The sequence below is a fragment of the Gavia stellata genome, chromosome 7, assembly GCF_030936135.1.
Source record: "Gavia stellata isolate bGavSte3 chromosome 7, bGavSte3.hap2, whole genome shotgun sequence".
NCBI lineage: Eukaryota > Metazoa > Chordata > Aves > Gaviiformes > Gaviidae > Gavia > Gavia stellata.
Window position 1 is genome coordinate 12741291 of NC_082600.1, and position 15029 is coordinate 12756319.

Below are 15029 nucleotides of genomic sequence, written 5' to 3' on the forward strand. Positions count from 1 at the left end.
GGAGCAGAGCACCAGCAGTGATTTGAAAGGGTGAGCTGTGCGGTGGAGAGATACAGGGCAGGTGGACCATAAGATGTGAGCCCATGGTCAAGGGAAGAGAAGGGATACACACCCCAGTACCGACCGAACCGATCCTCTCCGCGGTGAGCTGGGATAACGCAGGCGTGATCCGCAGAAACTGAGAGCAACTCCGTGCTGCAGGAAATCCCTGGGGAGAGGCGGTGGCGGGTGAGCAGCTCTGCAGGGCAGAGGTCCGGGTAAGCTCGCCCATCTCAGTTGACTGGAGCACCGTCCTGCACGCCCATGCTGGCCGAGGGGCTCCCTCCGGGCATTGTGCCGCTCTCCATCCTCCTTTGCCCTCTGGAAAATGGTGGTTGGAAGTGGGGAAAAAAAGGCCCGTCCCCACCTGCCCAAAACGTCCAGCACCTTCGCCTGTTTACTTCCCTGGAGAGACTCTGGCACTGTTTCACTTTCATTATGACTGGGCATTTAAAAGAAGGGAAGAGGCAGGGGAGAAATGCTGAACAGCTCCAAGCATTCAAGGTTAATTATTTACCCTGCAAATAGCAATAGGATGAGACCAGGGGCTTGACAATAGGGTGAGCTGCTGGGCTGAGCTGGCCCGGGGCAGCCGGGGGGAGAAGGATTTTGGCACCTGGTCCTGCCTTGGTGGCGCAAAGCCCCACGGAGTCTGAGTCTGGGGGTTCAAAAGCAGCCCCAGAGCTGCTGACTGGGAATGACTGCAATTCACCCCCCCCCGCCCTGTTTCTGGAGGTCATGGGTGGCTCGGTCCTGGTAATGATTGCCAGGCATGGGTGAGGGATGGGGAGGGCCGTGTCCCGTGGTTATACATTTATATATTCACCTCCCCGCTCCTCACTTTGCCCCGAGGACACTTATTTCCATGTGGATGCTGGCCCTGGATCCTTCCATCCCCGGAGCATTTGGGGACCTCAGAGGGAACTCAAAGCAAAGGAGCAAAAAAGGGGTCTGGAAGGTTTAAATGACATTAAACACAGTCACTTGGCTTGTCACTGAGTGGTGTAAGTGATTTAAGCCTGGGGACCTTGCGGTGCCCGGACGGAGGCGAGCCAGGCTGTCCAGCTGGGCACGCTGGGCAGTCCCAAGTGGCTAAGACCCCGGTCTAAAGCCAGAGGGGTAAATCAAGAGGTGCCACCATGCCGTGGGCAACATGCGCTTCTTTGCTTTAGTGCCAGCACATCACCTGTCAGTGTGATAGGGGGAATCAGAGGATTTAGTGAGGGATTGATGCAATAAAATAAAGTCCTGTGGCATTTGGACTTTGTGCCATGCAGAGGAGAAGAGAGGGGTTCATAACTTCCCTAAGGCTGGGAGAGGCTGGGTGTCCAGGTGATGGAAAGTGTGTGGGGTGGTAATAATTGTGTCTAAGCCATAGACCGCCCTGCCATGCTCTCAATTTGAAGTGGATGAGTGAACTGGAAAGAAAAGCCAATCCTTGCAGTAGGTGGCCTCCAACTGTTTTTCCCCAGTAATTCCTCGGGTTGTCTCCTGCTCAGCCTTTGCTAATCCACCCACTGATGCAGCAGCAGCCACACCGCATCCCGGCTGCGCCAGCCTTTGTACCCCAGCCGGCACGCGGCACTCTGTACGGTTGTTCAGCCCTGCCGTCAGCAGGAACACATGTTCCCGAGAAGATCTGGCCATCTGGAATAAGCGTCGTGAAATCACCTTTCACCCAGCAGCACCAGCTCAATTGCCTTTTGGGTCTCCGGGTACAGTCGTGAGAACGGATTAATCACTGTCTGGGGGTTTGAATATTGATGCTCTCAGCCTGAGCTAGCAGCAGGCTGGTGGTCCAGGCCAAGCTGGGACCTTCCCACCAGGACAACTCAACCAGGGAGAAAACAACAGAAAAGGAGGAAAAAATGTGTTGAGAAATCACAGGTAAGAAAGAACCTAGCAAAGCCCGGTGAAAGCAGCAGTGCTGCAGGGTTGTGCTCAGGGATCTCATGGCAAGCAGCTGCTGCAATCCAGTAGCCAGCTCTTGCAAGCTGCGGTCAATGAGAAATTTGCAGCCCGGCTTTAATGGAAAACCAGGCTTGCTCGCAGCTGCTTGGCTGTGTGACCTTGGCTCCTTTTTCTGACTATACTTCATCATATAGTGGTATGAAAGTGTTTTCACTCTGTCTTTTTAGGATTAGCCCAATTACTGAGAGATGCTAATGGCAAAGAGTTGCTGATCTCCAGGTGCCAGACTGATGGGGATGCAGAGGTGCTGGGAGAGATCCAGGCATGAAGTAAGGATTAGAGAATGACGTACAAGTTCTGTGTCCCTAAATACCTGGATATTTCTGGAAATGTTGGCAGAGGGTGAGAGCCAGGCCAGGACTGGGGCAGAACGGAGGCTCTTTGTATACTTTCTGAAGGGCTTTGTAAACACAGCCCAAGCTCTCGCCTCGCAGGCTTTCAAACACTTATGGCTTTCCCTGTACAACGTATGGTGCCACTGCAAAAAAGTGACAACCCCGGGGCCTCAGGGGTTTCCATGGCGACCCAGCCGATTCCCCATCCATTATGCTCAGTTTGTGAGGAAAGGCATTTTTCTCTTTTCCTTCTCACAGCAAATTCATCCTCACGTCCAGCACATTTCTCCCTGGTTCCCACGGCCACGGCACATGCTCTCGCACCACTTCCACCCCTCCCCGGGCTCTCCCCGCTCCCTGAGCCAGCGAGGCAGCCCATGCAGGATGGGGTGGTCCCAGCCTGCTCCCCCCTGGGGCTTGGTCCCCGGCAGAGGAGATACTCCTGGAGATGTCCCTACTGCATCCTGCTGCAGAATGGCTCACCATGGCCCCCATGGGGCAGGACCCCCTCCAGCCTTCGCTGCTTTGATGCACACCAGCTCGCAAGCAGAGCTCTTAGTACTTGCTGTGTCTCAGCAGCGCTCACAGGAGCCAAAAGCACTAAAATCTCCCTGAGGTGCAAAGCCAGCTCCTCCTCACGTGCTGGTTTACCCCTTCTTCCAGCACAGCTCATATCAGGACACCAGGCTGCAGCTGGGCTGAAACGTCAATGACGATGCAACTGATGCTCCTCAAAACAAAGCTTTTCCATTGGCGTTTATTAGAAGAGAAGGGTCCAGTCAGCACAAGAAGCCTGGTCATCTCAGTGAAACCTGCCCAGCTGAAAGCCAGGACTGACTGAAGCTGCAGGAATCTCCCATGTGTTGATGTTCCCCATGCAAGCAGGAGAAGTGTAATTCCTTTTAACCTTGACGAGCTTTGAGTCTTGCAGCAGTGAAGTTCCCCCATGCGCAAGCAGACTTCTCCACATGGCTTTTGCAAAGAGTTTTTCAAGCTGTAGGTGCATAAAAATGACTATAAATAGGGTTGGAGAGAAACAGGGTGGAGGGGGTGCAGAAAATTTCACAGTCATGCGGGGGGTCAGATCAGCTTTTCAGAGCTCTAGAAAATAAGGGTTGTGAAGAGGAATTGAACGCATGGGGGTTGTTCCAGTTAAGAGAGGCCTCACAACAGGTTTCAGCTATGGAGATGACTGCTGAAAAAAGGAAGGGAACAACTTGCCCTCCATCTGCAATGGGGAGAGGCCAGTGGTTTTCTGCCTGTTGAAGCTGCACCACCTGAGATCGTCAGGATGGATTTGGACAAGCATCTGTGAGCAGTGGTGTAGGTGCAGGGTTTCTGTCCTGTCTGCCTTGTGCATGGGGAGATACCCCTCCGGCTGTGGCCAGAGAGAAGGCGTGGGGTCCCCTGCTCCCTCCCTTCCTCCCTCCCTCCCTCTGGGGCTCAGGGGTCTCTTCCCAGCAGGTATTTGTGTAGCTTGCAGATGACCCCAGCTCCTGTGTTTGCTTGTTTTGTCCTTGCTTTGGCTTAATCTATGTTTAATGGACACAGCTGAAGCAGGACAACCTCTGGAGCACATTGCTGTGCCCTGTGCCTCAGTTTCCCCATCTGTGAAAGGCAGGTGTTTGGTTTACTCTCCTTGGGAGGGTCATACAGATGACATGTGTTGGTTGATCTCCTGCTATGAGAATATTTCAAGGGGTTTCTGATTTCCTTGGCCAGTGCATGAAGGACATGCACAGCCCAAATCTGCAGGGGTGCTGCTGGCCAACAGCTCCCTAATGCCCTACACCCACTAACCTCTGTGAGGCTTTCACGCTGCTGCTTTGCCTCCTGACCCTTCTGAATATTCGGTTTGGGGTTTATTTGCTTCCTTTTCCCTTCTCTGTGTTTATTGCTCATATTTATTTTCTTCCTGCTTATTTCTTTTCTTACATCTAACACCCATGGAGCATGGTGAAAGGCTCCAGAGGCACAGTGCTCCTTGGTTGGGGTGAGGGGCAGGGAGAGCAGCAGCGGGGGGTCCCACAAACCGCTCCACAGCCCAGAGGTTTTCATCAGCTCTGAGTGCCAGGAGAAAAACATGAGATGACAGGGGAATATTGCTCCGATGCACTTGCAGAAAGCCATGCCAGATCCCTGCTCCCAGCCTCGGGACCCCAACTGGCACGGCCTCAGTGGGATATGCTGTGGCTCACTCCCTTTCAGCAGGTTTTACTCACCCCATGGTGGGGCCAAAATCTCAGCCCATGTGGGTGGAGGAAGCCCCGGAGCTGCAGTGATTTATTGCAGCAGAGGAACCAGCCTGATATTTTTAACAGCACCATCAGTGATGGATGAGGCAAAGGCATGCCCAGAGGCTGCATGTGCCTATGCAGCCATTGCCTCCTGGGGGGTGATTTGCAGTGAAATGAGATATATTGCTTATACTGCAGTATTTTTCTTCCTGTTTTTAGGGTGTAGGGGTGGTAAGGGAAGGTTGAGCCTTAAACTGAAAAGTGCGTTTGCAGGGAAGAAGCAGGTTGTGATTTGAAGACTGTCTTTTGCAGAGGGGATGCTGGCCCTGGGCTTGAGTGGAAGCATTTGGAAGATGCATTTCTGCAAAGCACAAGAGTGTTGCCTTGGGGAGGAGGATGCTCCAGACCCAGGAATGGGTGTGTGATGGGGTCCAGCACTGTTTCTGTGCAGCCATGGAAGGAGGCCACTGGGATTAGTAAATATTACACTGGGAAACAAACACACAAGTGCTCATTTCATTGCAGAAAGGTGGGCCAGGAGGATTTTCCATGAGAGCTGCTGCAGAAGCCCATCCTAGGTGCTTTTGAAGGATAAGCATCCAAGTTTTCCCTCCCCTCCTCCCAGAAAAGGTCTGAAATAGGCCTGTGTGAGCAGGATCTCTCACCCTGGTTTTCTTCTTTTTTGGTATAATGAAAATGTTTAACACTTTCAGCAAGCCACCAGCCCTGTGTGCTATGCCAGGAGCTATGCCAAAGCATGCCGGACCTCACGCGAGGCCAAGGGGGATGATGTAGCTGGGAGGCAGGCCCCCTGTTCACCTGGTCCCGACCTTTCAAGCTACAAATCCTGTGCTCACCACGCGCTGCAACAGCTCCGCAAGCACATTTCACCAGCGCAGCACGGACCAGCCCCTGCCAGCCCCGGTGCTGCGTGGTGTAGCCGGGGCCGGGGCGCAGTGCCCGTGCGCTGCCCCCACCCTGGCAGCTGCTCTGCTCCCGGGGATGCTCAGCTGGTGCATCAGGGACACGCTGTGGTGCCGTCTGCCGAGCGTTTCCTTCTGCTTCTTTTTCATTAGTGGTGAGCTGATGAGTAGATGGATGGTAACTGCTCTTCACACAAAAAACTAGCTGTCCAGGTTGTGCTCTCAGTGGCCCATTAGTTTGCAGTGAACATCAGCAAGGCCAGGGTGGAGTCCATCACCCCAGCCCTTGGAGCAGCCTCGAGATTGAAATGTCACAGCTTACTGACTTCAGAAAGAAGCTGCTGTCTTACTGAGCAGGGTGCCCTCATCCCCTTCATCACAGGAGCTGCCAAACCAGACCTCGAAGAGCAGAAGTGCTTTCTGCATGACAGTCACCATAGATTATCTACGTGATTGTGCCTCCGTTTGTAATTCGCCCTACGTCTTGCCAAAACACCAGCCTGATGCCATGCCTTTTCACCGTGGTGAGACTCCATGGGCTTCAGTGGGATGGAGCCTGAGGTCTGTCAGTGCTGGGGGGACAACCAGCCCCACCGCCTGGAGATGGCTGCACTCCGCAGGGAGAGTTTGCCCTTGGAGGTGGCCAAGGGCTGATTGCTCCCCTGTGGCCGGAGGCCCGTGAGCGAGGATTAAGCCCTGCTGAGCGATTCAAGCAAACTTCAACCACGGGGTTATTTAAATGAGGTGGCTAAGAGCAAACCACTTCTGGAGCAAAGGCCCCTGCCTGCTGGGCATGTCACCACAGCTAGATGTCTGCTGTTGAAAATGTGTCACTGAGGCCGAGGGCTGAGCTGGGAGCTCAGTGCTGCCTCTGCTGCAGAGGAAGGGGAGGTTGTGGTCGGCGGGAGCTTGTCCTCCATTGCGGATGTTTGCTTTACTGCACCAAAATTTCCAGTCTACAGTGCCCAAAAACTTTACCAAAGCCAGGTTAATATTTGTTTGCCACGTTGCTGCAGGATATTCTCAAGCACAAGGACCTTGAGAAAAAACAGCGGAGCCTTGTAAGAAAACTCTTCGGCCTCTTCTTCTTCTGGCTGAACTTTCTCCAGCTTAATCCCAGGCTTGGTTTGATGGAGGGGGGAAAGGTGCAAGCTGGTTCTTATCTGCATAGCGCTAAGAGCCCATGGCTTTCTCCCAGTGCCAGAGGGTGCATGTATCACACCTTTGCATTGCCCAAACTATCGTGAGCTGTGGTGCCCACAGCAATGCCCCAGGGAAGGGGGAAGCAGCTTTTACTGAACATCTCTCTGGACAAAGCCTGAATGTCTGGCCTCTGGAAAGCCAAATTTTCCTTACCTTTGGTGGCTGGGAAAAAATGAGAACTAGCACTTTATTTAAATATATATTTCTGTGCTTTTTTTTTTTTTTAAATAAGTGTTTTTGAAGTTTCATTGAATATGTTGTCACTGGAATCATTATATTTCTATAGAGATTATAATGACTCCTTTTGAAGAGTTAGTCTCAGTCAGTCAGTGCTTAATTCACATATCAATGACTCTATAAACCCTAAATCCATAAATCTGCTGAAACTGCTCTAATCCATTGTGCCTGCAGGGGCTCATCGGTGTGGAGATAATTCACTTAATAAGCCACTGCTGCGAGGGTGGGTGGTCAGCGATGGCAGAGGGGCCTTGTCCGTGTGAGGCAGCCGAAGTTTTTATAATCAACCCATGCTCAGGGTGAGCATCAGAGCCCTGTCACTCTCTTCGGTTGATTTGCCCCAAACTATTTCACGTACAATCCATCAATCTGACCCTCACAGTCTTTCCTATAATTTGCAGCAAGTCATGCATCATTTCTGCGCAGTGATGGTAGGGTGGTCGGACCTTTCTGGCGCGTCCGCATCTGGCCAGTATGGAAATCATGATGTCGCTTTGTTCAGAGCGAACTGGTTAAGCCGTAGCTGGTTATTAAGCCGCTGAAGGCAGTCGCTCCTAACCAGTTATTAGAGCGTTTGCAAACCCTTGCTGCTGCTGCAAAGCACTGGGCACCTCGTCTGGCTGATTGAATCTGTTTAATGATGCTATTGTAAACCAGTCCTAGGAGTTTGTCCTTTATTTTATTAAATGCATAATCCCTATGGAAAACTGGAGGCCAGTAGAAAATGGTGCCAGAATCCTCCCAGCGGGAGCACAGGCAGCTGCCGAGGAGGTCGGTGGGGACGGCTCTTGCTCACACCCTGGCTGAACATCACCCACGCAGTCGAGCGGCTCGGGTGTATAATTTGAGTATCCCCAAAGCACACAGCCCTGAGAGCTGCCTGTCAGTCCTATTTGACTGCAGCCCTTTCCAAATGGACCAGTTCACTGGCAATTTTTTTCTTTTTCAGTCCAAGTGGAGTTATATAGCTGTGTTTTGAAACCTTTTAGTGTGGGGGGCTATAATGGAGCCCTAACTGCAGTAGCATAACAGGTGCTGCTGTAAAAATGCATTTTCTTTTTTGTAGAGTTTAATTTGATTTAAAGTGGTGACAGGGACACAATGAATCGCTCACACACGCTGGTGGATTTTGCCCCTCCTCCTCATGCCTCTTGCAGAAATGGGTGCAAAAGCAGCGCATGGCAGCATATGTGCCTGCCGGAGAGGCTGGCAGTGCCAGCTGGCCACCGTGGCCCCACTGAGCTCCAGTTGCAGGGGCACAGGCAAAGCCCGCTCCTGTACAGGCACCCCTGTGGGGATCACCTTTTTGGGACCATGGAGCACCTTGCTGCAAGACAGGGGCCAGCTGCTTGGGGGGAGCACAGCCACTTGCACTGTCCTCCCCGGCCACCCTCCATGGCCACCCTTCACCCACGGGCTCCCACGCATCTCCTCTCACTGGCCGGCACTGCTCCGTTTGCAAACGCTCTACAAACCGCTTGGCCATCCCCTGCCTCCGCACCCCTGGCCCTGCCATCCTCCAGCAAGCCAGGGCTGCCACCAGCACAGGGAGCTGGCACGGTGCAGCAGCAGCGATTTCCCCTGCCGATGCACACCGCAGGTGTTTCGGGGCTGTCGCACAAAATCAGGCTCCAGTGCACACCCTGATGGGTGATATTTGCATGTGCCGTGTGGCCTTCCAGAAAGTCTCTGTGTCACATTTCCTCAGGGGAAAAAAATAAGGAAGCAAGTGAAGCAGATGTAATTCTGCAGTGCTGGGGCTGACTCCGTGCCTGTGTAAGCGGGAAGCTGTGATTTATCCGGGGTGAAACAAGGAGAGGCTGCCTGGCAGTGAGCTCCCCTCCACCATTGGGTTTGTGTGGCTGGGGGGGGCAGAGCTGCCATTGGGGCGTGTGGGTGTCCCGGGCTCCCAAGGTGCTCTTGCAAAAGCCTCGCTGCACCAGAGCCAAAACCAGAAAGTAAAAGATCTGTTTAATTGCCTCTATCTGTTCCACCATCAAAAATCTGCTCCAGTGTTGTACATGGGGAGACAAAACTGACTTTCTTCCAACTTGGGAAACAAAGGCTTCAGATTTGAGTATTTACTCACCTCCACGTGCCACTGTCACCCAAATGCATGCCTTAATTTTAACCTGTCTGCATATGCTTGCATAGATAGACAGGTGTGTTCAATATGTGCACGTATGTACGGGACACCAAAGGACCACAGGCCACCACATCTCCCTTCATATGAACTCTTGCAATGCACATTTCACCCTTCTGTAGTGTTTCTCTCTGCTTCCTTCCTTCTGCAATGCTCTAGCGCTGGCAGGGTGAGGAGGATTAAAGCACAAAATTATTTTTGTTTTACTCTCTGAATCATGTTGGTGAGAAATCTTCTACTTCTGCATCTGAAAGTCAGTCTGTCTCTGCCCAGCAAATCTTGCAGGAATGGAAGTAAATCATGGTAACAGACTGAAGACCCAGCTTTTCTCTCTGCTCTGCTGGAAGGGGATGAAATCCAGCGCTTGCAGAGGCAGGAGAAGGCAGGGTAGCAATCTCAGAGGGCCACGTTCCCCAGGGCCCCTGTGTCCTGCCAGCCCAGACTCTACTGCTGTCCTGGTCCTCACGTGACTGCCAAGAGCAAAGCCCAGCAGCCTGGCTTAGACCACTTTGTCCCCCTCGCTGCCAAGGTGGGGCTGAGTGTCATGGCAGCACAGCCGTGACTCCATCCTCCAGCCCACAGAAAACTCCTCCGAGCAGTCGTTTGTGCAGCATCAAACATGCCGCAGCACAGCTGAGGTTGAGCAACCCATATGAGTCTGCACTACCTCCTAGCTGGGTAAACCTTGCCAACCTTTCTTCTTTTTTGCCAACAGGTGTGGAATAATTTGACCTAACGCTCCTGACACAGTTTTGAGGTCATGACATGCCCTACAAGCCACCGCATAGCCTTGGTATGCAGAAAACTCCGGTTCACATCCCTCCTAGGTCTGAGCTAAACTCATCTCTGTAGAGCTGAGGGTATGCTCAAAAGCCGGGCATTAGTTGGAAAGCTGGAAGATGGATGAAGCTCTCAGTGCTGTGGTTATCACAGAATCACAGAATCACTAAGGTTGGAAAAGACCTGTAAGATCATCAAGTCCAACCATTAAAAAAAAAAAAAACCAACCAACCAACAACAACAACAACAAAAACAACCAACAACACACCACAAAAAACACCACACCACACACCACCATGCCCATCATGCCCACCATGCCCTCTTCAGCTGTGCCACAGCGGAGCTGGGCTCTCCAGGAAGCATTGCTCCCTCTGCTTGGGAGCTGTGTCCTGCAGCCAGCCCCTCGGTTTGCAGCGGTGCCCGTGCCCCTGCTGAGCGCGTCGTTGTGGGCACAGCACCCACATCAGCCCCAGGGACAGGGTCCCCACCTGGGAGCCTGGGACCCTCGCTGATTGTTGATGCTGCTGGTGCCGGATGGGCTTCCCACTGCCACTGAAGGAAAGAAATAATTAAAAAAAGCAATTTTGAAGTCAGCAGATGGGAGCGAGCTGAGCTTTCTGCCTGTTTCTATGGAGCCCCACGCGAGGCATCGGCTCCCAGCGGCTGTACACACCATCCCTTCCCAGAAGGAGACTTTTTCCCTTCTCCCTGCGGGGAAGCAGCAGCTCCCTCCTCTGCCCCTGGCTGCTTCAAACCCGTGTCCCACGTGCCTAGCAGCGCTGCGGAGCTCTGCCACAGCCGCACGAATGGACACCCTGGAGCTGGGGAGTGCCAGAGGGAGCTGCAGCACTGAGGGCAGGCTGGTGCCACACCATGGGACATCCCTCTTGCGTGGTTTCCCAGGCCAGCAGCCACATCAAGCAATTTGTGGGGAGAGAAATCCACTCATGACTCAAACAAATGTGAAATTTTTCAGGTTTTTTGGGGTTTTTGTTTGAGTTTTTTTTAAAGTGTTTTACATGAAACCTTGCCTCATCTTTCCTGTCCCTCTCCCCGTTTTGCTTTTAGCTATCTGTTGGTAGAAGTGGATGGCAGGAGGTGGCAGGTGAGGCTTGGTGTCCTCTTTGGTGTTCCCTGTCATGCAAGCATATGTTGGCCAGCCAGACCCTCACCTAGATACATACAAGGTTGCCGAGCCAGGGGTGGCTGCCCAGCCTTGCTCCAGGGACTGTTCTGTCGCTGGTGCAATGCAGAACAAGCTCCAAAAGGGACACTGTCACCTTTCTCCTTGGACAGTGCCTGGCAGGTGGGAGCTCAGCTCTACCAGGGGTTTTGGGACTCCACAGCCTGGCTGAGCACCCCCAGCTACTGTCCCAAGCCTCCTCCCACTGCACTGGCAACTTCACCAAACCCAGTCCTAAAATGCTACTGGTTTTCTCCAGCTGAAGGTATTTGGAGAACCCAGCTCCAGCCTGTGAAGAGCTGCTGGGTGGTGAGGATCACCTTGTCACAGGTTGCTGCTCTCTGAAAATACCCCATGTGCACCTGCACGGACAGAGGTAACATTCCCACTCCAAATTCCTTGTTTAACCCTTCTGCAGCCTTTAGGTGTTTGCAGGACCCTGTAGGTGCTGGAACAATGCAGCTCCAGCCTGAGTCAAGCTTCAGCCCTCTCTGATGGAGGAATTTGGATTTTAGGCCATTTCTAGCAATTCCCTAGAAGAGCCAGCATAGATGTGTTTGAATTAACAAAACTCCAAGGGCATTCCTCCAGTCTTCTTTGTTTTGTAATCAGCCATTTCACAGAATCACAGAATCACAGAATGATAGGGGTTGGAAGGGACTTCTGGAGACCATCTAGTCCAACCCCCCCACCAGAGCAGGTTCACCTAGAGCAGGTTGCACAGGAATGTGTCCAGGCGGGTTTTGAATACCTCCAGAGAAGGAGATGCCACAACCTCTCTGGGCAGCCTGTTCCACTGCTCTACTACCCTCAAAGTAAAGAAGTTCCTCCTCATGTTTAGACGGAACTTCCTATGACCAAGTTTGTGCCCGTTACCTCTCGTCCTGTCACTGGGCACCACTGAAAAAACACTGTCCCCATCCTCCTGGCACCCACCCCTTAAGTATTTATAAGCATTAATAAGATGCCCCCTCAGTCTTCTCCAGACTAAAAAGACCCAAGTCCCTCAGCCTTTCCTCATAAGAAAGATGTTCCAGTCCCCCAATCATCTTAGTAGCCCTTTGCTGTACCCTCTCCAGCAGCTCCCTGTCCTTCTGGAACCGGGGAGCCCAGAACTGGACACAGTACTCCAGATGCGGCCTCACCAGGGCAGAGTAGAGGGGGAGGATAACCTCCCTCGACCTGCTCGCCACACTCTTCTTGATGCACCCCAGGATGCCATTGGCCTTCTTGGCCACAAAGGCACATTGCTGGCTCATGGCCATCCTGTTGTCCACCTTGTTGAGACACCTTTTCTTGGAAGGGGAGAATGAGGATGAGAGAAGATGGCATTGAGGGGGAAGGGTGTACAAATCCTCCCTCTTTATGATCACAACATAGCAATGGGACTGATAAATCACATTTTAAATCCAAACAAAAATGCCTTCCCCAGCCTGCTAAAAAATCAAAGGATAAACAATGAAGCCAAATTTGTATTGTTCTGTGGCTATCACATATTTTGTCTCCCGCTTTTTAATTTTCTCTCTGGCTTCATCTGCTAAACTGATGCTGAAAAATATTTGGCCTCATGGTGATTATCTTTGTACCATATCGCAGAGGAATGCCAATCATATCCTCTTCTTTGACCTATTAAACACTTCTTTCTAATATATTATTGACTTTTATCCGATTGAAAGAATATAACAGCAAGCCTTTTCAATTTTCCCTATTAAACTTCTCTGGGCTTTTGTTGGGGTTTTTTCACCATCATATTCTGAAATGCAATTCACCCTCTGCTCAAGCTGTGATTGTGGGCTCTGAGTTACTCAGTGCAAGTGCAGTTCGGTTTCAGATTTACTACACACTGCATCACATTGTACAACCCATCATGCTACGGCACTGTGCCGAGATGAAAATAAACCCCCCACAAGCCATGATTCAGGTCATTACGTGCAAACCAGTAATTGCACTGGTGTAATTTCTTGAATCGCAGCCTCCAATCTCTCTATCCCTTCAGCAGCACTGATAGGCGGGGATAGTCCTCATTCCTGTGAGCAGCCTCTCCAAAGTCTAAGGATTACTTCTGCTTGAGCTTGATCCTTCTAAAATATTTCTTACATCTGGGGGGGAGCAGGTGGTGTGAAGTTGGTGTTGTTTTATCTCGTGCCCACCAGCCTTGGTGGGAGCAGAGCTGGCAGCCACTGGGCACTTTTGGGAAGCCCCATTATGAATCACCAAGTCAGGCTTTCACCTGTTGGGGGGTCCAGTGGTAAAGGGAAAAGTCAAATAGGTGTGTGAAACCTGACCACAAAAAGCCAAGCATCAGCATACATTGCATAATATTAGAACTGCAGTAATTAGTCATATTTACCTGCTGCATTGTCTGTGAAAAACCGCGGAGCACCTCTGGATGGCCTGTCTTCACTGCGCTTGACCGTGTTTGAATACAATGGTCAATAGCCGAGATCATTAAATAAGATAAAAAGCAGAACTTGACCTTGGATGTTGACCAGGACAAATTAATGTATCCTGTTTGGTGCTGGCCGCAGCCAGCTGCTGAGTCACGACCCCTATCACATCCTTGAACATAACTGACCAGGGCTGTGAACAGATAAGCAGGGTAAAGTGATGCAAGGCGAGTTGTGAAAGAACCTTTACTTGGTACAAAGGTCTGTGCACAATTTTTTTGGTTCACATGGAGGTCTTAAAGAAAATAGGGTGTGAAACTAGTGTACGTATCTGTGCTTTTCCTTCTTAGGAGGTAGAGCTGGCTCTTAGGCAGTGAAGGTAAACCCAGGATTCAAGTGTCTTCATACAACAAGGGATGTAAGATCTGAACCAAGGTCTGAAAGTGGTGGCTGGCGTCCCCCTGCCCATGTCTGCTGCAGGATCAGTGCGTGCCCGGACCCCCTTACCCCACTGTGGCGGGCAGCTCAGGGACCCCGGCCCTCCCTACCTCCCCCCTGCAGCCCCGCAGCCTGTGCCAGGCATCCTCTTCCCCGCCGCGCTGCATGTCTTCCAAACAAATGGCAATGTTGACACAACCAACCGTCGGGTGTATGGGCACAAGTGGCTCCTGCGCTGATCCAGCTGAGTGCTGCGCCAAGGACTCCCGGCTCCTGCCAGGAGGCAGTGCCAGGAGTGGCTGTATTTAACTGAATGCACCTTTTTTCTGTAGACTCTCAGGAGTCTTGCTGTTCCTCAACAAACAAACCCTACACAGGTTCCCAAAGAGGTGTAGGAAGCTGGTGGTCACATCCTGCCCCCAATCTCTTCCCCACATCCCCTCTCTTTTCATATGTCCTGCATCACTGGGTTTCCCCCAGGAGAGACTACAGCATCCGCACTTCTTGGACCTGGGTGACTTAATCCTGGGGCAGAAAGCAAAGTGCACTAAATTTAGACTTTGGGGTCTGCCTCCAGCAAGGTTGGGCACAGCAGCACTTCTGCTCTATCAGGCAAAGGTTTTCTTGTGTTCCTGCTGAACTGGTGCCTATCTGAAATTGTTACTGGTACAGACAGCTAATTCCCTCCTCCCAGCATCATATTGGTGGCGCTCACATCTGTTTCCCTGGGGGGTCCGTGCTCTGCAAGGGGGGCTTAGAGGTGATGGAGAACAGAAGGGGCAGCACCGAGTGGGGGAAGAGACAGGAATATAATACGTTTTGTGAAGGAAAACAAGTAAAGGCAACAGAGAAAAAATGAAAGTAACTGGCAGAAATAAAAATCTTTCCAGCAGAGGAAAAGAAGACAGATGGGAAGACAGGAGAGAAACAGTGAACAAAGAAAGAAGTGCAGAGAAGTCAAGGAGAGGTTGGGGGAAGGCTGTGCAATCACTTGGCACCAGCTCCTTGCATTAGTTTCCTGAAAATTGTGCAAAGCGGGGGCAGAGAGCTGCAGATTACTGAAGTGTAGCACCACAATATCGTGGGCTGGCCACTAAATTACCATTCAGAGAGTCTCTTGGCTTAGCCTCGCTGCTGCCATGAGAAGGAGAGG